This window comes from Balaenoptera borealis, assembly GCF_965194805.1.
Source record: "Balaenoptera borealis genome assembly, chromosome: X".
Lineage (NCBI taxonomy): Eukaryota > Metazoa > Chordata > Mammalia > Artiodactyla > Balaenopteridae > Balaenoptera > Balaenoptera borealis.
The window spans coordinates 48,528,072-48,555,116 of NC_138881.1; the positions used below are offsets into that span (position 1 = coordinate 48,528,072).

Below are 27,045 nucleotides of genomic sequence, written 5' to 3' on the forward strand. Positions count from 1 at the left end.
TAGTGGCTTTCCTGTTCTTGTTATGATGGATTTTTTTAAATTGTATGATGGACACTTTGGCTATTACATTAAGAGAATCTTGATTTTATTATTTTTATTTCTATTTATCAGGCAGTCACCCTGTTTATGTTTGGCATGCAGGTTCTGGCCTAATTTTGTGTAATGCAGTTCCAATAACAGTCTAAGTTTCAGAGCCTATGCAGTGCTATTTGGTCTGCTTCATATTATCTCATTCAACTGGGTCTCTCCCTGATCCCTGATGGTGCTGTTTAAGGGAGTAGAAAGAGTTTTCCCAGGCCAGACAACTTGTTTCTCCAGGTAAGGGAAGGGTTTCTCAGGCTTGGAGCAGGGTTTGATGAGTGGAAGTTAAAAAAAAAAAAGACTTCCTGGACCTGTCACTTGTTATGGTAGGGTCACTTCTGACTGTGGGGTATGGAGACCATTTTCAGGGCTGAGTGGTCATATAGCATAATTCCATTTACACTCATTTGCTAGCTATGTGGTTTCACATATGAAAAAGTCTTTGCTCATTTTTATGCTCATTTTTAATTTTTAAAAATTATTTTAAGCTTATTAGCACCAGAGCCTAGCCCTGCCCATCAGCTGATTGGCACCAGACCTGGGATGCCCTAAGCCAAGGAACTAGCTGGGGGGCGGGGGAACAGCTCCATCCACCAGAAAGCCAGCTGCCATTGACCCCAACTGCCCAGGGAACCGGCCTTGCCCACCAGAAAATCCAGGACCCAGCCCCACATACAAGTGGGCTGTCACTAGCCCCAGGACACCTGGCCTCCTGCAGCCAGCTGTCAGGACCTGGCCTGCTCACCAGCACTCCAACACCACTCTGAAACCCTGGATCCTGCATCCAGAGAACCCAGGACTTGGCTCTGCCCACCAGTGGTCTGACACTAACCAGGGGGACCTGGTCTCAACCACCACTGGGCAGCAACAGCACCAGGACCACCTAGGCCTTGACTCCACCCACCAGCAGGTCAGCATCAACTCCAGATACCCAGGGCCACACAGCTAGATTGTAGGACCTGGTTCCACCCATGAGTGGGCTGGAACTAGCTCATGGACACCTTGGGGCCAGGTCCCTCTTATAAGTGGGCTGACACCAGCTCTGGGACCCCTGGGACCCTCAGTCAGCCACCCCATTATCCGTTCCTACCCATAAGCAGGCTGACATGAGCTCTGAGACACAACTGACCCCAGATCCAGCCATGTCAGGAACCAGCCTCACCAACCAGTGGGCTGACACTAGCCCCAGGAAGCCCATGGGTACCGTCTCACCCACCAGAAGGTTAGCACTAGCTCTGGAACCCCCACCACCATAGTCAGCAACACTAGGACCCAGCTCTACACACTTGTGGAATAGCACTAGCCCTGGAAAACACCAGGGATCTGCAGTCAGCTGCCTTGTGACCCAGTCCCACCCACCAGAGGGCTGGCACTAGGACTGGGACTGTCCAGACCATGCAGCCAGGCACACTAGAAACTGGCCTCACCCAACAGCAGTCTCCATACTAGCAGGGTGTGGCAACCAACCAGGAAGGGGCTAGCCACATGTACCAGTACACCCACAGTAGTCAGCTTGCCACAATAGAAGGACCCACATAACCAACATAGAGGATACCCTGAGAGCATATAGCTCTGGTGACCAGATGGCAATGTGCTTCTGGGCCCCATAGAATGTCTCCTAAAAAGGCCACTCCTCCAAGATTGGGAAAAGTAATCAAACTACCAAATATATAGAAATAAAAATGTGAATTAGGCAAAATGAAGCAACAGAGGAATATGTTCCAAAAGAAGGAATAAGATAAGAACTAAATAAAGTAGAGATATGAAATCTAACCAATAAAAAGTTCAAGAAAATGATCATAGAGATGCTTGGGAGAAGAATGGATGAACACAGTGAGAAGTTAGAAGATTTTAACAAAGAGTTAGAAAATATAAAAGAGTCAAACAAAGCTGAAGTGTACAATAACTGAAATAAAAAATACAATACAAGGAATCAACAGTATATTACATGATGCAGAGGAATGGATTAGCACTGGAAGACAGAGTAGTGGACATCACACAAGCTGAACAGAATAAGGAAAAGAAAAATTGAAATGACAGTTTAGAAGTCTAGAAGGCCTTTGAGACAATAACAAGCATGCTAACATTTTCATTGTAGGGGACTCAGAGGAGAAGCAAGAGAAATGGGCAGAAAATATATGTGAAGACATAATAGCTGAAAAATTCCATAACTTGGGAATGGGAATAGAAAACCCGGACACACAAAGAGTCCCAAATAAGATCAACCCAAAGACATTGAAACCAAGATACAAAGTAATTAAAATGGCAAAAATTAAGGATAAAGAGAGAATACTAAAAGCAGCAAGGAAATAGCAACAAGTTACATAAAAGGGAACTCCATAAGGCTATCAGCTGTCTTTTCAGCATAAACTCTGCAGGTCAGAAGGGAGTGACACAATTTATTTAAAGAGATGAATGGAAAAAACCTACAACCTAGAATACCCAGCAAAGGCTACCTACCATTGACATTTGAAGAAGAGATAAAGAGTTTTACAGGCAAGAAAAAGCTAAAAGAATTTAGCAACATGAAGTTAGTTTTACAGAAACTAACACCATTGTAAAGCAATTATACTCCAATAAATATGTTAAAAAAAAAGAAAAAATGTGTTGAATGGATAAACCAATGAATAAATAACGGATGCAAATTTTTAAAAAATGTTAAAGGGACTTCTCTAAGCAGAAAAGAAAAGGCCACAATTAGAAATATGAAAATTACAAAAGGAAAAATCTCATTCATAAAGGAAAATATATAGTAAAAGTAGTAGATCAACCATTTATACAGCTAGTAGAAACATTAAAATACAAAAGTAATAAAAGCACCTATATTCACAAGTAGTTTAAGATATACACAAAACAAAAAGATGTAAAATATGATGTCAACATTAAACGTGTGGGGGTAGTGAAAGTGCAGGGTTATTAAAATGCATTCATACTTAAGGGATCAGCAACTTAAAATAATTGTATATATACCTATCTCATGGTAAACACAAACCAAATATGTATAATAGATACACTGACAAAAAAGAGAAAGGAATCCAAACATAACATTAAAGAGAGTAATCAAGTCACAAGGGAAGAGAGAAAGGAGAAATAAGGAGAAAAAAAAATTAACAAAATGACAATAAGTGCATATCTATCAATAATGCTTTAAATGTACATGGAATAAATGCTCCAATCAAAAGACATAGAGTGGAGAAATGAATACAAAAACAAGACCCAAATACATGCTGCCTACAAGAGACTCACTTCAGATCTAAATACACACACAGACTGAAAGTGAAGGGATGGTAAAAAGGTATTCCATGCAAGTGGAAATTAAAGAAATCCAGGGTAGCAATATTTATGTAAGACAAAGTAGACTTTAAAATGAAGACTATAACAAGACAGAAAGAAGGACATATTACATAGTAAAGAGATAGATCCAAGAATAAGATATAACAATTGTATATATATATGAACCCAACATAGGAGCACCTAAATGGATGAAGCAAATATTAACAACCAGATGGACTTATTGGACATTCAACCAAAAGCAGCAGATTACTGCCTCCGGAGCCTGCTCCCGGAAGTGCTGGTGTTTGTAGCTGGCGTGATGGCTTCAAGGTTACTCCGCGGAGCTGGAGCCCTGGCCGCGCAGGCCCTGAGGGCTTGCGGTCCCAGTGGAGTCTCTGTGGCGCGCTCTATGGCATCTGGAGGCGGTGTTCCTACTGATGATGAGCAGGCCACTGGGCTGGAGAGGGAGGTCATGGTGGCTGCATGCAAGGGACTGGACCCGTACAATATGCTCGCCCCAAAGGCAGCCTCCGGTACCAAGGAAGACCCTAATTTAGTCCCCTCCATCACCAATAAGCGGATAGTGGGCTGCATCTGTGAAGAAGACAACAGTGCTGTCATCTGGTTCTGGCTGCACAAAGGCGAGGCCCAGCGATGCCCTAGCTGTGGAACCCATTACAAGCTGGTGCCCCACCAGCTGGCCCACTGATCCCCTGCACTAAGTCACTCAAAATGTGATGTAAAGTTTCTTCTTTCAATAAAGACTAGCCATTACATTGGCTCCTCCTCCCAAAAAAAAAAAAAAAGCAGCAGGCTACTCATTCTTTTCAAGTGCACATGGAATATTCTCCAGGATAAATCACATGCTAGACCACAAAACAAGTCTCAGTATATTTAAGAAAATTGGTATCATATTAAGCATCATTTCTGACTACAATGCAACTATAAAAAGTGCAAAAAACATAAATACATGGATGTTAAACAATATGCTACTAAAGAACCAATAGGCTACTGAGGAAATCAAAAATAGAATTTAAAAATTCATGGAGACAAATAAAAATGAAACTACAAAGATCCAAAATCTATTGGATAGAGCCAAAGCAGTTCTAAAGGAAACAAGAAAAATCTCAAACAGTCTAACCTTACATATAAAAGATCTAGAAAAAGAAGACCAAACAAACCCTAAGTTATTGAAAGGAAATAAAAAATAAAGATTACAGCAGAAACAATTAAAATAGGGAATAAAGAATAGAAAATGTCAATGAAACTAAACACTGGTTCTTTGAAATGATAAACAAAATTGATAAATCTTTATCCAGACTCATCAAGAAAAAAAAAAGACAGAAAGATGGACCAAATCAATAAAATCAGAAATTATAAAGGAGAGGTTACAATTGAATCATGGAAATATAAAGGATCATAAGAGATTACTATGATTACTCCATTAAAATGGACAACCTAGAAGAAATTGGAAAATTCCTGGAAATGCACAATCTCCCAGCATTGAATCACAAAGAAATAGAAAATATGAACAGACCAATTATCAGAAATGAAATTGAATCAGTAATAAAACAACTCCCAACAAACAAAAGTCCAAGAACAGACAGCTTCACCTGTGAATTCTGTCAAACAATTAAAGAAGAGTTAACACCTATACTTCTCAAACTATTGCAAAAAGATGCTGAATAAGGAACACTACTGAACTCATTCTAGAAGGCCAGCATCACCCTGATACCCAAACCAAACAAACATACAATACAAAAAAAAGAAAATTACCAGACAATACCACTGACGAACATAGATGCAAATATTCCAAACAAAATATTAGCAAAACAAAATCAAAAATACATTAGAGGGGCTTCCCTGGTGGTGCAGTGGTTGAGAGTCCGCCTGCCAATACAGGGGACACGGGTTCGAGCCCTGGTCTGGGAAGATCCCACATGCCGCAGAGCAACTGGGCCCGTGAGCCACAATTACTGAGCCTGCGCGTCTGGAGCCTGTGCTCCACAACAAGAGAGGCCACGACAGTGAGAGGCCCACGCACCGTGATGAAGAGTGGTCCCCGCTTGCCACAACTAGAGAAAGCCCTGGCACAGAAATGAAGACCCAACACAGCCAAAAATAAGTAAATAAATTAATTAATTAAAAAAAAACGTACCGATGACTGAGCTGCACCCCGCAGCAATTAAATCTGAATGTCTACAGATAGGACCCAGTCCAGACACTATACTTAAAAAAAAAAAAAAAAAAAAAAACATTAGAAGGGTCATGCACCATGATCAAGTGGGGTTTATCCCAGGGATGCAAGGATGGTTCAATATCCACAAATCAATCAATGTGATGATACACCACATTCACAAAAAAAAGGGGAAAAAAATTACATGATCATCTCAACAGATACAGAAAAAGCATTTGGCAAATTCAAGATTGATTCATGACAAAAACTCTCATCAAAGTTGGTATAGTGGGAACATATCTCGATATAATAAAGGTCATTTTTGACAAATCTGCAGCTAGTGTCATAGTCAATGGTGAAAAGTTGAAAGCTTTTCCTCTAAAATCAGGAACAAGACAAATTTTCCCACTCTCACCACTTCTATTTATGATAGTATTGGAAGTCCTAGCCACAGCAATCAGACCAAAAAAAGAAAAAAGAAAGAAAGAAAGAAAAGAAAAAAGCATCCAAATTGGAAGAAAAGAAGTAAAGCTGTCACTATTTCCAGATGACATGATATTATATATAGGAATCCCTAGACTGTACCAAAGAACTATTAGAATAAATGAATTCAGTAAAGTTGCAGGATACAAGATTAATACACAGAAATCTGGTGCTTTTCTGTAAAATAATAATGAACTATCAGAAAGAGAAAGCAAAAAATCCATTTATAATCACATCAAAAAGAATAAAATACCTAGGAATAAACTTAACGAAGGAGGTGACAGATCTATACTCTGAAAACTATAAGACACTAATGAAGGAAACTGAAAAGGATACAAATAAATGGAAAGATATTCCATGTTCATGGATTGGAAGAATTAATATTGCTAAAATATCCATATTACTCAAAGCAATCTACAGATTCAGTGCAAATTACCCATGACGTTTTTCACAGAACTAGAATGAATAATCCTAAAATTTATATGGAAACACAAAAGACCCTAAATAGCCAAGAAAAAATTTAAATAACAGAACAAAGCTGGAGGTATCACACTCCCTGACTTCAGACTATACTACAAAGTTACTGTAAGCAAAACAATATGATAGTGGCACAAAACCAGACACAAAGATCAAAGAAACAGAATGGTGAGCCCGGAAATAAACCCTTATGTTAATTTATCTATGACAAAACAAGTAAGAATGTACAGTGGAGAAACGATAGTCTCTTCAATAAATGGTGGTAGGAAAACTGGACATGTAAAAGAATAAAATTAGAATTTTTTTACATCACATACAAGAATAAGCTCAAAATGGATTAAAAACCTAATTGTGAGACTGGAAATCATAAAACTCTCAGAGGAAAGCATGGGCATATTCTTTTACATAAGTCATAAAAATATTTTTTTGGATCAGTCCCCTAAGGCAAAGGAAACAAAACAAAAATAAACAAATGGGACTTAGTTAAATGTAAAAGCTTTTGTACAGCAAAGGAAACCATAAACAAAATGAAAAGACAACTCTCAGAATGGGAGAAAATATTTGCAAATGATATGATATGATATGATATGAGGGGTTAATTTTCAAAATATACAAGGTGCTCATACAATTTAATATCAAAACAACAAACAACCCAATTTAAAAAATGGACAGAGACTTGAATAGACATTTTCCCAAAGAGTACATATAGATAGCCAACAGGCACATGAAAAGATGCTAAACATCAGTAATCATCAGGGTAATGCAAATTAATACCTCTCATCTGTCAGAATGGCTGTCATTAAAAAGACAACAAATAACAGACGCTGGATGAAGATATGAAGGAAAGGGAACACTTGCAAACTCTTGGTGGAAATGTAAATTGGTGCACGGACTATAGAAAACAGTATGGAGATTCCTCAGAAAAGTAAAAATAGAACTACCATATGATCCAGCAATTCCACCCCTGGGTATATATCCAAAGAAAACAAAAACACTAATACATTAATTCAAAAAGATATATATATGTATATGCATCCCAATGTTTATATCAGCCTTATTCACAATAGCAAAATGTGGAAGCAACCTAAGTTCATCAATAGATGAAATGATAAAGAACATGTGAGATTATATATATAATAATTATTATATATATTATTATATATATAAGTTAATATTACCCAGCCATAAAAAAGAATGAAATTTTGCCATTTGCATCAACATTGATATACCCAGAAGGAGTTATGCTTAGTAAAATAAGTCAGACAGAGAAAGACAAATAATGTATTATTTCATTTATATGTGGAATCTAAAAACCAAAACAAATGAACAAAATACAAAACAGTAACAGACTTACAGATACAGAGAACAAATGAGTGATTGACAGAGGGAAGCAGGGTGGAGGTAGGAGAGAAATATGTAATGGAAATTAAGAGGTACAAACCTCCAGTGGGCAGGACCATGTCTAAGAGTATGTCTAGAGGTAGCTGTGGGCTCAGGAAGTCGTTAGGCAGCCTGTTGATGGGCGGGATTCCATTCCCACCCTGTTGGTTGTTTGGCCTGAGGTGTCTCAGCACTGGAGCCTACATGCTGTTGAGTGGGGCCAGGTCTTGGTGCTAATGACCCAAACAAGATGCCAGCCTTCAGATGAGTACTCCCAGATATGTTTGCCACCAGCCCTTATGTCCCCAGTGAGAGCCACAGCCTCCCTCTGTGTCCCCAGGAGATCCTACAAGACCACCAGATAGGTCTGGCCTAGGCTCCTATAAAGTCACTGCTTTTGCCCTGGGTCCCGGTGAACACAAGATATTGTGTACACCAAGAGTGGAGTCTCCATTTCCCCCAGTCCTGTGGAGCTTCTGCGATCAAGTACCACTGGCCTTCAAAGCCAAATGCCATAGGGGCTCCTCCTCCCAATGCCAGATCCCCAGGCTGGGGAGCCTGACATGAGGCTCAGGTATAATTATTCTACAGTTTGTGGGTTACCCACCCAGATGGTATGAGATTTGATTTTATCACGAGTGTGCCCTTCCTACTGTCTCATTTTGGTTTCTTCTCTGTCTTTGGAAGTAGAATACCTTTTTTGGTAGGTTCCTGTCTTTTTTACTGATAGTTGTTCAGCAGTTAGTTGTGATTTTTGTGTTCTTGTGACAGGAAGTGTGTTCAAGGTCCTTCTACTCCACCATCTTGACCGCTATCCTCCCCATTGTTTTTTTAGTAGCATGTTGTTTAATCTCAATGTGTTCATTCTTTTCTCGTTTTCCTTTCTGTAGGTGGTTTCTAGTTTCATACCAATTTGTTCAGAAAAGATGCTTGAGATAATTATTCTCTTAAATACATTGAAGCTTGTTTTGTGACTTACTATGTGGTATATCCTAGAGAATGTTCCATACATGCTTGAAAAGAATGTTTTCCTGTTTTGGGGGGATGTAGTCTCCTGTAGATATCAATTAAGTCCAACTGGTCTATTATGTAATTTAGGACCTCTGTTGCCTTATTGATTTTCTGTCTGGATGATCTGTCCATTGATATCTGTGGGATGTTAAAGCCTCCTATTATTATTGTATTCCTATCAGTTTCTCCCTTTATGTCCAAAACAGACTTTTGAATTTCTTGAAACAGTCAAACCTTTCTAATTTTAGCATATGTGAGAAAAGCAGTTCAAACTAGTGACATGTCTAATATTTAAAGTGATGCAAGAGTAACTTATTTCAAAGAAATACAATAACCTAACTGGATAATGAAGAGTTGACTTATAAAAACATTGGGACCTGACAGAGAAGCATTTATACCATGTGCATGAATTGTGTTTCTAGATGGGTGCTTCTAAAGGCTTGAAAAATGTGTCCTTTTCCGTAGTTTGTTAAATACCTACTCTTGCACAATTATTTATAGTATGCATTTACTTAACAAACCTTTATTATATATACTATAGCAGTAAAATTCATCCCAGTCTGGTTCTGGATTATGCAAATCCTTAATCAGATAGTACAAATCCATGAGGTTATCTTTAACATTATTTCATCTGATGGTTTTCATTTGCCTTCAGCCTTGTTAGAAACAGATGCGATCAGGTTGAAGATCCCATATATGGGAAGACAAAGAAAAGCTCATATGAGATCCAATTCTTCTGAATCAGCCTGTTAGGCAGGTGTCAGATTTACTAATTTGGCAGCCAAAAAGTGATGGTGCTCTGAACAGCTGCAACTACAGTATAGGAAAAAGTGGCACATGTGACGTTGCAATTCTTTTCCAGGAGAGAGAGAAGAGGAGGAAGACATTTTGAGACTCAAAGAATCTCTCATTTCTAAGCTATTTAGATTTTCTCCCTGTGTTTTTTATTCCCTCCCTACCTTAAAACATCTCAAAAAGTGCCACAGATTTAGAAGTGTCCCACAGCCTATTTGCCAGTTATGGAAAATACATGGCTTTGTTCCACGCTCTTCAATCTAGGAATACTTTCATCTGTATTTCTTTCCCATCCTCTCATTGCTTCAACAAACTCAAAAAGGAATGTATCTAACTGCATCACACTGGAAGAATGCAATGGTTTCCATGTTCTTGGCCTAGGAGCAACAAAGGCTTTATCAAGGGCCAATTTGGCCCATGCGTATTTCATTAGATGATTATAAAAAATTATTTTTCCCTTTCTTGTTTCTTTCCAAGTGACTTCAGAGAAATTGAAAGAAAACAATTTAAAACTCAGATATAAGTGATAGAAAGGAACATTTTAAAAGAGAAATTAGCCACCTATGAATGTACCCTTATGCCATATACAAATTACCCATAATAATAATTATTTCTTGAGAAAATCTGATTTTTCTCTATCTCTGGCCCTGTACTGAAAGCTTAGAAACTGGCTCAAGGGTCAAGATTTGTCTATGTGAATACATCTCTAAATTTATTTATGCTACTGCTTCTCCTTTTGGGAACTTACCAAGTGTTCATAGGCAGAGTGAAATGAGACGTGAGAAGCAATCTGGACTCACCCTAGAGGTAGGGTTGCCAGATAGAGTACAGCTCACCCAGTCAGATAATTTTTAGTATAAACATTTCCAAACAATTACATGGGACATACTCATAATAAAAATTATTTAATTATCTGAAATTCAAATTTAACTGTATGCCCTGTATTTTTATTTGCTAAATATGGCAACCCTACCTTGAGGACAATTATTGCTGTTGGCTATGGAAAATACAGTCAATAATAGCTTAAGTGAAATGAAAGATTGATCTACAAAGAAGAAATAAAATATTGGTGCTCTGAATATAAAAGCTTTATTGGTTAAAAAGATTTGACTCTGAGTAAATGAACTCTTTCCCAGTCAATAGTCTTGATTGTCTTTTTGACAAATGCACACATAGCAGGACAAAGAGGGACATGGCATTAATGAACAAAAAATGGGTCAGTTCTGGGGCTGGGTGTTGAGTCCATTTAGCACTGGTGTGTATATTTATGTGTGTGTGTATATATATATATATATATATATATATATAGTCAGGATTAGCAGTCCCAAGGGGTGGGAAAGGCAGAAGGTGTACCACTTATATGGAGTGGCTTTTCATGTATAGTGCCAGATGATCCGAGCAGGAAAAGCAGAAGCCACACAAGCTGGACATCAGAGGGCTTAGCCCCAGTGTACTTCTGGTTCTGGTAACACCTGGTGAAATCACCAGAACAGGAAAAGTGCCAGTAACATCCATCCCACGTTCATTTGCATGGCTTCTCACCTGCAGAGGGGAGCAGGAAAGAATTGATCCAGGTTATAGGCTGAAAAAGCTTTCCCAGGCCAACTTGTATTTAATCTACCCAAAAGAGTACTCACACCATAAACGTGATGTTGCTATTTGGAGAATTTTGCTGAACATAGTTGAAAAGTGATCACTAAAAATATAGGCAATGAAAAATATAATTGTTTTTGAATAGAGTGGGAAAAACACCTATGAGGTCTATGGTTACAAAGTTGTGGAAAACAAATGATTTTACTTTAACCCTTTGCTCTTGTTGTGGCCTAAGGATTGGTTTAAAGTTTTCCACTTGGTATGAGACAGAAGGGACAGAATCAAAGAGGTCAAAAAAAAGGGGGTGGAATATTGAGGTAGAAAGAGAAGGAAAAGCAGATCTCCCTGTGTCTATCTAGTTTACCTTTCCCAAATAATATTCTACTTGGAAGTAAACACCACTTAACTCAATATGTTCTGATCGTACATTTTCTGGCAGATAGTCACATTACTGTTACAGTTACTCCAGCATATGAACCTCGATGTCACCTTTGATCTCTCCCTTTCCTTTACTCACCAGTCCTAATCGTTTGACCCACAAACCTGAGTTTGTTAATCCACTGATGCACAGGGAACCACCTCCTCACAGTGCCATGGGAGAAAATTTTAAAAGATTAAGCCATACTTTCTGTCCCCGAGGAACTTACTGTCTAATTGGAGAAACAGAACTAACAAACAAAAAACAAGTCTCTCAAAATAAACTTAGTATAATATGTTTCCAGAAAAGAATCAATACCCATAAGGATTGGAGGAGTTAGAAAAGGCTTCAGAGAGATACCAGAAATTAGGTTAGGTCTTCAAGGATAAAGATAATTTTGTTAATAAATCAGAGGAAAAGGGGCTTTCCAGGCCGTAGTAGCAACAATAAACCAACGTAGGGCATGGAATTAAATGTGAGGTGTTCTGGGAAGAGTGCAACAGTATATATGGTGCAGTGGAGTATATATGAAGAAGATTAGGAAATAAAGTTGTATAGGTGGGGTTATTATAAAAAGTTAAAATGCTAAGTTAATAAGTGTGGACAAATAAAAAAATTAAGGAGGAAGGTAACATGATTCGGGTCAGGTTTTAGAAAGATTTTTCTAGCATTAAAAACATTGGATGAGAAAATGAAGATTAGAGCAGAAGGATAGCTATGAGAATGAAATAACATTGGATGAGAAAGTGAAGATTAGAGCAGAAGGATAACTATGAGAATGAAATAACACTTTTCAAGATATGCCATAACCAATTTAGAGAATATTTGAGCTCCCAAACAAGTATACGAAGAAACAAGTCTGTTCTTACTTTTAATGAGGAGTGTCTTAACTTGTATCACAGATTTTATTTTTTGTTCCAATATTTGTTCATTTGATGCCATCAATAGTTCTCTTTATCTTCATAACAGAAATCTTGAGGCTTTTCACTCATCTTATTTAACAAGCACCATTACTCGTAATGCATGTGCATCTCTGACAGTTAAAAATATTTACAAGGGGGAGGAGACAAGAAGATGGAGGAATAGAAGGACTTGAACTCACCTCTTTCACGAAAACATCAAATTCACAGCTAACTGGGGAACAACCATCAAAAAACAGATATTCTATACACAAAGACAAAGAAGAAGCCACAACGAGATGGTAGGAGGCATGCTTTTGCAATATAATCAAATCACATACATGCTGGGTGGGTGACCCATAAACTGGAAAATAATTATATTGCAGAGGTTCTCCCATAGGAGTGAGAGTTCTGAGCCCCACGTCAGACTCTCCAGCCTGGGGGTCTAGCATTGGGAGGAGGGGCCCCCAGAGCATTTGGCTTTGAAGGCAAGCAGGACTTGAGTGCAGGAGCTGCATGAGACTGGAGGAAACAGAGTCTCCATTCTTGGAGGGTACACACAAATTTTCACATGCAATGGGACCTAGGGCAAAGCAGTGACTCCACAGGAACCAGGACTAGAACTACCTGCAGGTCTTAGAGAGTCTCCTGGGAGGCAGGGATTGGCTGTGTTTCACTGTGGGGCAAGGACACTGGTGGTGGAGCCCCCAGGGAATATTCATTGGAATGAATCTCTCAGAGGTTGCCATTTTGGTCCCCAAACCTGGCCCCACCCAACAGCCTGCAGGCTCTAGACCTGGGACACCTCAGGCCAAACAAACAACAGAGTGGGAACACAGCCCCACCCATCAGCAGACAGGCTGTCTAAAGTCATCTTGAGTGCAAAGCTGCCTCTAAACACACCCTGTGAAACGGCCCTGAGCAACAGAGGGAGAAAACCCAGATCCACCCACTAGTGGGGAGGGACCACTCCCTTTCACCAGAACCCTGCACAATCGCCTGGACCAACATCACCCACCAGGGGGCAGACAACAGAAGCAAGAGGAACTACAAACTCGCAGCTGGAGAAACAGAGACCACAAACAATGTTAGACAAAACGAGAAGGTATGGAATTATGTTCCAGACAAAGGAACAAAATAAAACTCCAGAAGAACAACAAAGTAAAGTAGAGATAAGCAATCTGCCTGAAAAAGAATTCAAAGTAATAATAGTAAAGATGATCTAAGGACTCAGAAAAAGAATGGAGGTACACACTGAGAAGATACAAGAAATGTTTCAAAAAGCACAAGAATATTTAAAGAACAAACAAACGAAGATGAATAATACAATAACTGAAATGAAAAATAAACTACAAGGAATCAAGAGCAGAATAAATGAGCAGGAGGATGAATAAGTCAGCTAGAACACTGATTGGTGGAAATCACTGCTGTGGAACAGACTAAAGAGAAAAGATGAAAAGAAATGAGGACAGCATAAGAGACCACTGCGATGTGAAATAAATGTAGACGGATTTTTGAATAAAAAAAAAAAAGAGAGAGACCACTGGGACAACATTAAATACACCAACATTCCCATTATAGGGATACCATTTGTAGAAGAGAGAGAGAAAGAGGCTGAGAAAATGTTTGAAGAGATAATAGCCAAAAACTTCCCTAGCATGGGAAAGGAAACATTCACTCAAGTGCAGGAAGCACAGAGAGTCCCATACAAGGTAAGCCCAAAGAGGAACATTCCAAGACACATATTAATCAAATTAATAAAAATTAGAGAAAAAGAAAATATTAAAAGCAACAAGGGAAAAGAAACAAATAACATACAAGGTAATCCACATAAGGTTATCAGCTGATGTTTCAGCAGAAACTCTAAAAGCCAGAAGGGAGTGGCATGATGTATATAAAGTGATGAAATGGAAAAATTTAACAACCAAGAATACTCTACCCAGCAAGGCTCTTGTTCAGATTTGATGGAGAAATCAGAAGCTTAACACACAAGCAAAAGCTAAAAGAATTTAGCACCACCAAACCAGATTTACAACAAGTGTTAAAGGAACGTCTTTAGGTGGAAAAGAAAAAAGCACAACTTGAAATAAGAAAATTAAGAAATGAGAAAGCACACCAGTAAGGCAAAAATACAGTAAACGTAGAAAACCATCCACAAAAAAATATGATATCTAAATCAGTAATCATGAGAGGAGAAGAGTACAAATTCAGGATACTTGAATTGCGTTTGAAATTAAGAGCTCGGAAATTTAAAACAATCACATATATATATATATGATATATATGATTGATATATACTGCTATATCGAAACCTCGTATCATGTATATGTATAGCTGATTCACTTTGTTATAAAGCAGAAACTAACACATCACTGTACAGCAATTATAATCCAAAAAAGATGTTTAAAAAAAAAACCTGCTTTTGCTGCATTCAATAGGCTTCAATCGTTGTGGTTTTTTTGTTTTTAAATTCCATATATATGTGTTAGCATACAATATTTGTTTTTATCTTTCTGACTTACTTCACTCTGTGTGACAGACTCTAGGTCCATCAACCTCATTACAAATAACTCAATTTCGTTTCTTTTTATGGCTGAATAATATTCCACTGTATATATGTGCCACATCTTCTTTATCCATTCATCTGTCAATGGACACTTAGGTTGCTTCCATGTCCTGGCTATTGTAAATAGAGCTGCAATGAACATTTTGGTACATGACTCTTTTTGAATTATGGTTTTCTCAGGGTATATGCCCAGTAGTGGGATTGCTGGGTCGTACGGTAGTTTTATTTTTAGTTTTTAAGGAACCTCCATACTGTTCTCCATAGTGGCTGTATCACTTTATGTTCCCACCAACAGTGCAAGAGGGTTCCCTTTTCTCCACACCCTCTCCAGCATTTATTGTTCGTAGATTTTTCGATGATAGCCATTCTGTGGGCTGTGAGATGATACCTTATTGTGGTTTTCATTTGCATTTCTCTAATGATTAGTGATGTTGAGCATCCTTTCATGTGTTTGTTGGCAATCCGTATATCTTCTTCGGAGAAATGTCTATTTAGGTCTCCTGCCCATTTTTGGATTGGGTTGTTTGTTTTTTGATATTGAGTTATATGACATGCTTGTATATTTTGGAGATTAATTCTCTGTCAGTTGATTCGTTTGCAAATATTATCTCCCACTCTGAGGGTTGTCTTTTCGTCTTGTTCAAGTTTTCCTTTGCTGTGCAAAAGCTTTTAAGTTTCACTAGGTCCCATATGTTTATTTTTGTTTTTATTTCCATTTCTCTAGGATATGGGTCAAAAAGGATCTTGCTGTGATTTACATCACAGAGTGTTCTGCCTGTGTTTTCCTGTAAGAGTTTTATAGTGTCTGGCCTTACATTTAGGTCTTTAATCCATTTTGAGTTTATTTTTGGGTATGATGTTAGGGAGTGTTCTAATTTCATTCATTTACATGTAGCTGTCCAGTTTTCCCAGCACCACTTATTGAAGAGGGTGTCTTTTCTCCATTGTATATTCTTGTCTCCTTTATCAAAAAATAAGGTGACCATAGGTGCTTGGATTTAGCTCTGGGATTTCTATCCTGTTCCATTAATCTATATTTCTGTTTTTGTGTCAGTACCATACTCTCTTGATTGCTGAAGCTTTGTAGTATAGACTGAAGTCAGGGAGCCTGATTTCTCCAGCTCCGTTTTTCTTTCTCAAGATTGCTTTGGTATTCGCGATCTTTTGTGTTTCCATACAAATTGTGAAATATTTTGTTCTAGTTCTGTGAAAAATGCCATTGGTAGTTTGATAGGGATTGCATTAAATCTGTACATTGTTTTTGGTAGTATAGTCATTTTTACAATGTTGGTTCTTCCAATCCAAGAACATGGTATATCTCTCCATCTGTTTGTATCATATTTAATTTCTTTCATCAGTGTCTTATAGTTTTCTGCGTGTAGGTCTTTTGCCTTCTTAGGGAGGTTTATTCCTAGGTATTTTATTCTTTTTGTTGCAATGGTAAATGGGAGTGTTTCCTTAATTTCTCTTTCAGATTTTTCATCATTAGTGCATAGGAATGCAAGAGGTTTCTGTGCATTAATTTTGTATCCTGCTACTTTACCAAATTCATTGATTAGCTCTAGTAGTTTTCTGGTAGCATATTTAGGAGTCTCTATGAAGAGTATCATGTCATCTGCAAACAGTGACAGCTTTACTTTTTCTATTCCAATTTGGATCCTGTTATTTCTTTTTCATCACTGATGGTTGTGGCCAAAATTTCCAAAACTATGTTGAATAATAGTGGTGAGAGTGGACAACCTTGTCTTGTTCCTGATTTTAGAAGAAATGGTTTCAATTTTTCACCGTTGAGAATGATGTTGGCTGTGAGTTTGTCATATATGGCTTCTATTATGTTGAGGTAAGTTCCCTCTATGCTTACTTTCTGGAGGGTATTTATCAAAAATAAGTGTTGAATTTTGTCAAAAGCTTTTTTGTATCTATTGAGATGATCATATGTTTTTTCTCCTTCCATTTGTTAATATGGTTTATCATATTAACGGATTTGCATATATTGAAGAATCCTTGCATTCCTGGGATAAACCCCACTTGATCATGGTGTATGATCTTTTAATGTACTGTTGGATTCTGTTTGCTAGTATTTTGTTGAGGATTTTTGCATCTATGTTCATCAGTGATATTGGCCTGTAGTTTTCTTTCTTGGTGAAATCTTTTTATGGTTTTGGTTTGAGGGAGATGGTGACCTCGTAGAATGAGTTTCGGAGTGTTTCCCCCTCTGCTGTATTTTGGAAGAGTTTGAGAAGGACAGGTGGTAGCTCTTCTCTAAATGTTTGATAGAATTTGCCTGTGAAGCCATCTGTTCCTGGGCTTTTGATTGTTGGAAGATTTTTCCTCACAGTCTCAATTTCAGTGCTTGTGATTGGTCTGTTTATATTTTCTATTTCTTTCTGGTTCAGTCTCGGAAGGTTGTGCTTTTCTAAGAATTTGTCCATTTTTTCCAGGTTGTCCATTTTATTTGCATAGAGGTGCTTGTAGTACTCTCCCATAATCCTTTGTATTTCTGCAGTGTCACTTCTTACTTCTCCTTTTTCATTTCTAATTCTATTGATTTGAGACTTCTCCCTTTTTTTCCTGATGAGTCTGGCTAATAATTGATAAATTTTCTTTATCTTCTGAAAGAAACAGGTTTTAATCTTATTGATTTTGCTATTGTTTCCTTCATTTCTTTTTCATTTACTCCTGATCTGATTTTTATGATTTCTTTCCTTCTACTAACTTTGGGGTTTTTTTCACTCTTCTTTCTCTGATTGCTTCAGGTATAAGTTTAGGTTTTTAATTTGAGATGTTTCTCCTTTTTGAGGTAGGATTGTATAGCTATAAACTTCCTTCTTAGAACTGCTTTTGCTGCATCCCATAGGTTTTGGGTCATCGGGTTTTCATTGTCATTTGTTTCTAGGTATTTTTTGATTTCGTCTTTGATTTCTTTAGTGATCTCATGGTTATTAAGTAGTGTGTTGTTTAGCCTCCATGTGTTTGTATTTCTTACAGATTTTTTCCTGTAATTGATATCTAGTCTCATAGCGTTGTGGTCGGAAAATATACTTGATACGATTACAATTTTCTTCAATTTACCAAGGCTTGATTTGTGACCCAAGATATGATCTATCCTGGAGAATGTTCCATGAACACTTGAGAAGAATGTGTATTCTGTTCTTTATGGATGGAATGTCCTATAAATATCAATACGTCCATCTTGTTTAATGTATCATTTAAAGCTTGTGTTTCCTTATTTATTTTCATTTTGGATATCTGTCCATTGGTGAAAGTGGGGTGTTAAAGTCCCCTACTTTGATTGTGTTACTGTCGATTTCCCCTTTTATGGCTGTTAGTAATTGCCTTATGTATTGAGGTGCTCCTATGTTGGGTGCATAAATATTTACAATTGTTATATCTTCTTCTTGGATCATTCCCTTGATCATTATGTAGTGTCCTTCTTTGTCTCTTGTAATGGTCTTTATTTTAAAGTCTATTTTGTCTGATATGAGAATTGCTACTCCAACGTTTTTTGATTTCCATCTTCATGGAATATCTTTTTCCATCCCCTCACTTTCAGTCTGTATGTGTCCCTAGGTCTGAAGTGGGTCTCTTGTAGACAGCATATATATGGGTCTTGTTTTGTATCCATTCAGCCAGTCTATGTCTTCTGGTGGGAGCATTTAATCCATTTACATTCAAGGTAATTATTGATATGTATGTTCCTATTCCCATTTTCTTAATTGTTTTGGGCTTGTTGTTGTAGGTCTTTTCCTTCTCTTGTGTTTCCTGCCTAGAGAAGTTCCTTTAGCATTTGTTGTAAAGCTGGTTTGGTGGTGCTGAATTCTCTTAGCTTTTGCTTGTCTGTAAAGATGTTGATTTCTCTGTTGAATCTGAATGAGATCCTTGCTGGGTAGAGTAATCTTGGTTGTAGGTTTTTCCCTTTCATCCCTTTAAATATGTCTTGCCACTCCCTTCTGGCTTGCAGAGTTTCTGCTGAAAGATCAGCTCTTAACCTTATGGGGATTCCTTTGTATGTCATTTGTTGTTTTTCCGTTGCTGCTTTTAATATTTTTTCCTTGTACTTAATTTTTAATAGTATGATTAATATGTGTCTTGGCGTGTTTCTCCTTGGATTTATCCTTTTCAGGACTCTCTGCAATTCCTGGACTTGATTAACTATTTCCTTTCCCATATTAGGTGAGTTTTCAACTATAATCTCTTCAAATATTTTCTCACCTCTTTTTTTTTTCTTTTCTTCTTCTGGCCCCCATAATTCGAATGTTGTTGTGTTTATTGTTGTCTCAGAGGTCTCTGAGACTGTCCTCAATTCTTTTCATTCCTTTTTCTTTATTCTGCTCTGCAGTAGTTTTTTCCACTATGTTATCTTCCAGGTCACTTATCCATTCTTCTGACTCAGTTATTCTGCTATTCATTCATTCTAGAGAATTTTTAATTTCATTTATTGTGTTGTTCATCATTGTTTGTTTGCTCTTTAGTTCTCAAGGTCCTTGTTAAACTTTTCATGTATTTTCTCCATTCTATTTCCAAGATTTTGGATCATCTTTACTATCATTACTCTGAAATCTTTTTCAGGTAGACTGCCTATTTCCTCTACATTTGTTTGATATGGTGGGTTTTTACCTTGTTCCTTCATCTGCTCTGTTTTTCTTTGTCTTCTCATTTGCTTAACTTACTGTGTTTGGGGTCTCCTTTTTGCAGGCTGCAGGTTTGTAGTTCCCGTTGTTTTTGGTGTCTGTCCCCAGTTGCTAAGGTTGGTTCAGTCAGTTATGTAGGCTTCCTGGTGCAGGGGACTAGTGCTTGTGTTCTGGTGGATGAGGCTGGATCTTGTCTTTCTGGTGGGCAGCACCGGGTCCAATCGTGTGTTTTGAGGTGTCTGTGACCTTATTATGATTTTACGCAGCCTCTCTGTTAATGGGTGGGGTTTTGTTCCTGTCTTGCTAGTTGTTTGGCGTAGGGTGTTCAGCACCATAGCTTGCTGGTAATTGAGTGGACCTGGGTCTTAGCGTTGAGATGGAGGTCTCTGGGAGATCTTTCACAATTTTATATTACGTGGATTCGGGAGGTCTCCTGAACTCAGCTCAACCACCTCAGAGACACAGGCCTGACACCCGGCCGGCACACCAAGGCCCTGTCAGCCACATCGCTCAGAAGAAAAGGGAGAAAAAAGAAAGAAAAATAAATAAAATAAAATAAATTTATTAAAATAAAAAAATTATTAAACATAAAAAAATTAAAAAGTAATTTACAAAAAAGAAGGAAAGAAGAGAGCAACCAAACCAAAAAACACATCTGCCAATGATAACAAGTGGTAAAAAACTACACTAAAAGTAGAAAAAAAAATGGACAGACAGGACCCTAGGACAAATTGTAAAAACAAAGCTACACAGACAAAATCATACAACGTCCACTGCCTCAATTTTGAGATGATTCATTGTCTATTCAGGTATTCCAGAAATTCAGTGTACATCAATTAGATCATTGAGATTTAATCCCCTGCTCCTGAGGCTGCTGGGAGAAATTTCCCTTTCTCATCATTGTTCACACAGCTCCTGGGGTTCAGCTTTGTATTTGACCCTGTCTCTGTGTGTAGGTCGTCTGAGGGTGTCTGTTTTTTGCTCAGAGAGCATGGGATTATAGTAGCAGTTGATTAGGGGGCTGTGGCTCACTCAGGCGGGAGGGGAAGGAGGGGTAGGGAGTGCAAGGCGAGCCTGTGGTGGCCGAGACCAGCGTGATGTTGCAACAGCCTGAGGCATGCCGTGTGTTCTCCTGGGGAAGTTGTCCCTGAATCTCGGGACCCTGGCAGTGGTGGGCTTCACAGGCTGCTGGAAGGGGAGGTGTGGATAGTGACCTATGCTAACACACAGGCTTCTTGGTGGCTGCAGCAGCAGCCTTAGCATTTCATGCCCGTCTCTGGTGTCTGTGCTGAAAGTCATGGCTCGTGCCCATCTCTGGTGCTCGTTTAGGCAGTGCTCTGAATCCCCTCTCCTTGTGCACCACAAAACAATGGTCTTTTGCCTTTTAGGCAGGTCCAGACTTTTTCCCAGACTCCCTCTCGGCTAGCTGTGGTTTATTAACCCCCTTCAGGCTGTGTTCACGCAGCCAACCCCAGTCCTCTCCCTTGGGTTCTGAACTCTGAAGCCAGAGCCTCAGCTCACAGCCCCCACCCACCCTGGCGGGTGAGCAGACAAGCCTCTCAGGCTGGTGAGTGTGTTTGGCACTGATACTCTGTGTGGGAACCTCTCCACTTTGCTCACTGCACCCCTGTTGCTGTGGTCTCCTCCATGGCTCTGAAGCTTCCCCCCTGCCAGCCCCCATCTCCACCAGTTAAGGGGCTTCCTAGTGTGTGGAAACTTTTCCTCCTGCACAGCTCCCTCCCAGAGGGGCAGGTCCTGTCCCTATTCTTTTGTCACATTTTTTTCTTTTTTCTTTTGCCCTACCCAGGTACATGGGGAGTTTCTTGTCTTTTGGGAAGTCTGAGGTCTTCTGCCAGCGTTCAGTAGGTGTTCTGTAGGAGTTGTTCCACATGTAGATGTATTTCTGATGTATTTGTGGAGAGGAAGGTGATCTCCACGTCTTACTCCTCTGCCATCTTGAATGTCTCCTCCCACATCCCAAAAGCAGTTCTTAATAGGGAAATTTATAGCAATACAAGCTTACTTCAGGAAGAAAGAAAAACCTCAAATAAACAACCTAACATTACACATAAAGCAACTACAGAAAGAAGAACAAACGAAACCCAAATGTAATAGAAGACAAGAAATCGTAGACATCAATGCAGAAATTAATAAAATAGAGAGAAAAAAATAGAAAAAAATAAAGAAACTAAAAGCTGGTTCTTTGGAAAGATAAACAAAATTGATAAACCCTTAGCCAGACTCATCAAGAAAAAAAGGGAGAAGACCTAAATCAGAAAAGTCACAGTGAAAATGTAGAAGTTACAACTGACAACACGGAAATACAAAGGACCATGTGAGACTACTACATGCAACTATATTCCAATAAAATGGACAACCTAGAAGAAATAGACAAATTCTTAGATACAATCTCCCAAGACTTAAACAGGAAGAAATAGAAAATATAAACAGACTAATTTGAAGTTCTGAAGATAAATCTGTGATTGAAATACTCTCAAAATGGACTTCCCGACTAGTCCAGTGGTAAAGAATCCGCCTTCCAATGCAGGGGATGCAGGTTTGATTCCTGGGCAGGGAACTAAGATCCCACATGCTGCAGGGCAACTAAGACTGTGTGCCAAAACAGCTGAGCTCATGTGGCTCAACTAGAGGGGCTGCATGGTATAAACTAGAAAGCCCACATGCTCTGGCACCCATGTGCCACAACCACAGAGCCCATACGCTATGGACCCCACATGTCACAACTAGAGAGAGAGAAAACTTGCACACCAAAACTAGAGAGAAGCCCACATGCCACAACTAGAGAGCAGTCCATGCACCGTAACTAGAGAGAATCCCAAGCACTGCAACTAGAGAGAAACCCATGCACTGCAATGAAGAGCACGTGTACCACAACAAAAGACCCCACATGTCATAACGAAAGATGCTGCGTGCCACAACTAAGACCCGAGGCAGCCAAAAAAATTAAAAAATAAAAACTCTCAAAATACAAAAGTCCAAGGGAGGCCTTCAAGATGGCAGAAGAGTAAGATGTGGAGATCACTTCCTCCCCATAAATACATCAAAAATACATCTACATGTGGAACAACTCCTACAGAACACCTACTGAACACTGGCAGAAGACCTCAGACTTCCCAAAAGATAAGAAACTCCCCACGTACCTGGGTAGGGCAAAAGAAAAAAGAAAAAACAGAGACATAGAATAGGGACAGGACCTGCACCGCTGGGAGGGAACTCTGAAGGAGGAAAAATTTCCACACACTAGGAAGCCCCTTCACTGGCAGAGACAGGGGTGTGGGTGGGGGGAAAGCTCCGGAGCGATGGAGGAGAGCATAGAAACAAGGGTGCAGAGGGCAAAATGGAGAGATTCCCGCACAGAGAATTGGTGCCAAACAGCACTCATCAGCCTGAGACGCTTGTCTGCTCACCAGCTGGGGCAGGTGGGGGCTGGGAGCTGAGGCTAGAGCTTCGGAGGTCAGACCCCAGGGAGAGGACTGGGATTGGCTGCATGAACACAACCTGAAGTGGGGTAGTGGGCCACAGCTAGCCAGGAGGGAGTCCAGGAAGAAGTCTGAACCTGCCTAAGAGGCAAGATACTATTGTTTCGGGGTGCATGAGGAGAGGGGATTCCTTCCCCGTCTTCCCACAAAAGGCAGAGCACCTCCTAAACAAGCTCCAGAGATAGGCATGAAACACAGCTATTAGCTCAGACCCCAGAGACGGGCATGAAACACTAATGCTGCTTCTGCAGCCACCAAGAATCCTGTGTGAAAGCACAGGTCAATGTCCACAAGAACAACCCTCCTCCCCCCCCCCACAAAGGAGCCTGTGCAGCCCGCCACTTCCAGGGCCCCGTGTTCCAGGGAGAACTTCCCCGGGAGAGTACATGGCGTGCCTCAGGCTGTTGCAAGTCACGCAGGCCTCTGCCACAGGAGGTTCACCCCACATGCCAATTATAACTACCGTACTCCTCCCTCACCCCAGCATGAGTGAGCCAGAGCACCCTAATCAGCTGCTGCTTTAACCCCATCCTGTCTGGGTGGGAACAGAAGCCTGAGGGTAACCTACAGGCAGACGTTTGGCCAAAATGAAAGCTGAACCCCAGGAGCTGTGTGAACAAAGAAGAGAAAGGGAAATTTCTCCGTGCAGCCTCAGGTGCAGTGGATTAAATCCCCACACGCAACTTGAGGTACCCTGCATCTGTGGAATACCTGAATAGACAAAGAATCAACCCAAAATTGAGGCAGCAGACTTTAGGAGCAACTGTAGACTTCCAGTTTCCTATCTGCGACTGACTTGTTTCTGATTTTTATGGTTATCTTACTATAGTTTTTAGTGCTTGCTAACATTGGTGGATTTGTTTACTGATTTGGTTACTCTATTTTTTATAAATTGCTTATTTTTATAATTTTTAAATTTTAATTATTTTATTTATTATTATTATTTCTTTATTTGTTCTCCATTTTCTTCTGAGCTGTTTGGCTGACATGGTCTTGGTGCTGTAGCCTGATTTCTGGCCTGAGTCTCTGTGGTGGGAGAGCCAAGTTCAGGACATTGGACCACCAGAGACCTCCCAGCCACATGTAACATAAATTGGCAAGAGCTCTCCCAAAGATCTCGGTCTCAATGCTAAGATCCAGCTCCACCCAACGGCCAGCAAGCACGATTACAGGACGTCCCATGCTAAACAACTAGAAAGAGAGGAACACAACCCCAACCATTACCAGAGAGGCTGCCTAAAATCATGCTAAGTTCACAGACACCCCAAAACACAACACCAGATGCAGTACTGCCCGGCAGAAAGACAAGATACAGCCCCACACACCAGAACACAGGCACCAGTCCCCTCCACCATGAAGCCTACACAAGCCACTGAACCAACCTTACCTACTGGGGGCAGACACCAAAAACAACACAAATTACGAACGTGCAACCTGTGAAAAGGGAACCCCAAACACATAAGTTAAGCTAAATGGGAAGACAGAAAAAATGCAGCAGATGATGGAGCAAGGTAAAACCCCACAAGATCAAATAAATGAAGAGGAAATAGGCAGTCTACCTGAAAAGGAATTCAGAGTAATGATAGTAAAGATGATCCAAAATCTTGGAAATAGAATGGAGAAAATACATGAAACGTTTAACAAGGACCTAGAAGAACTAAAGAGCAATATGGGGATGTATGTATACATATAGCTGATTCACATTGTTATATACTAGAAACTAACACAACATTGGAAAGCAATTATACTCCAATAAAGATGTTTTTTTTTTAAAAAGGACTAAAGAGAAAACACACAATGATGAACAACACAGTAAATGAAATTAAAACTTCTCTAGAAGGAATCAATAGCAGAATAACTGATGCAAAAGAACGGATAAGTGATCTGGAAGATAAAATAATGGAAATAACTACTATGTTGCTGCACAGCAACATAAAGAAAAATGGAGGAAAAGAATTGAGGACACCCTCAGAGACCTCTGGGACAACATTCAATGTTCCAACATTCGAATTATAAGGGTCTCAGAAGAAGAATAGTAAAAGGGAGGGTCTGAGAAAATATGTGAAGAGATTATAGTTGAAAAGTTCCCTAAGATGGGAAAGGAAATAGTCAATCAAGTCTATGAAGCACAGAGAGTCGCATACAGGATAAATCCAAGGAGAAACACACAAAGACACATATTAATCAAATGATCAAACATTAAATACAAAGAAAAAATATTACAAGCAGCAAGGGAAAAGCAACATATAACATACAAGGAATAGCCAGGATATGGAAGCAACCTAAATGTCCATTGACAGATGAATGGATAAAGAAGATGTGCCACATATATGCAAATGGAATATTACTGAGGTATAAAAAGGAATGAAACTGATTTATTTGTAATGGGGTGGATGGACCTAGAGTCTGTCATATAAAGTGAAGTAACTCAAAAAAAAAACAAATACTTGATGCTAATGCACATATATGGAATCTAAAAGACGGTACTGATGAACCTAGTGGCAGGGAATGAATAAAGACACAGACAAAGAGAATGGACTTGAGGACACAGTGTGTAAAGGGGAATCTGGGACGAAGGGAAAGCGTAGCATTGACATATATAAACTACCAAATGTAAAATGGATGGCTAATGAGAAGCTGCTGCATAGCACAGGGGACCAGCTCAATGCTTTGTGATGACCTAGAGATGTGGGAGAGGGAGGGTGGGAGGGAGGCTAAAGAGGGAGGGAATATGGGGATATATGTATACATATAGCTGATTCACTTTGTTATACAGCAGAAACTAACCCACAATTGCAAAGCAATTATACTCCAATAAAGATATTCTTTAAAAATAATAATAATAACATACAAGTGAATGTCCATAAGGTTAACAGCTGATCTTTCAGCAAAAGCTCTGCAAGCCAGAAGGGAGTGGCAGGACATATTTAAAATGATGAAAGGGAAAAAGCTACACCCAAGATTACCCTACCCATCAAAGATCTCACTTAAATTCAAAGGAGAAATTAAAACCTTACAGGCAATCAAAAGTTTTAAAAAACTGTAAAAATACAAACACATGGAGGCTAAACAATACTCTATGAAATAACCAAGAGATCACTGAAGAAATCAAAGAGGAAATCAAAAAACACCCAGAAACAAATGACAATGAAAACACAATGGCCCAAGACCTATGGGAGGCCACAAAAGCAGTTCTAAGAGGGAAGTTTATAGCAATACAATCCAACCTCAAGAAATAAGAAACATCTCAAATAAACAACCTAGCCTTACACCTAAAGCAATTAGAGAAAGGAGAAAAAAAAAGCAAAAGTTACCAGAAGGAAAGAGATCATAAAGATCACATCAGAAATAAATGAAAAAAAATGAGGGAAATGATAACAAAGATCAATAAAACTAAAAGCTGATTCTCTGAGAAGATAAACAAAATTGATAAACCATTAGCTAGACTCATCAAGAAAAAAAGAGAGAAGACTCAAATCAACAGAATTAGAAATGTAAAAGGAGAAGTAACAACTGCCACTGCAGAAATACAAAGATTCTGAGAGATTACTACAAGCAACTATATGCCAATAAAATGGACAACCTGGAAGAAATGGACAAATTCTTAGAAAAGCAAACTCCGAGACGGAAACAGAAAGAAATACAAAATATAAACAGACCAATCACAAGCACTGAAATTGAAACTGTGATTTAACATCTTCTAACAAACAAAAGCCCAGGACCTGATGGATTCACAAGCAAACTCTATCAAACATTTAGAGA

At 39.1% G+C, this 27,045-nt stretch overlaps 1 protein-coding gene and 1 pseudogene across 2 annotated transcripts in view; one reads left to right on the forward strand and one right to left on the reverse strand.

The window, feature by feature from the left end:
* Positions 1–27,045, reverse strand: part of LOC309620349 (zinc finger X-linked protein ZXDB-like) — a 962,758-nt gene that overhangs the window by 294,643 nt on the left and 641,070 nt on the right. The window lies entirely within an intron of this gene.
* On the forward strand, positions 3,636–4,135 carry LOC309620406 (cytochrome c oxidase subunit 5B, mitochondrial pseudogene; annotated as a pseudogene). Its single transcript has one exon. The product of its transcript is annotated as a cytochrome c oxidase subunit 5B, mitochondrial pseudogene (transcript).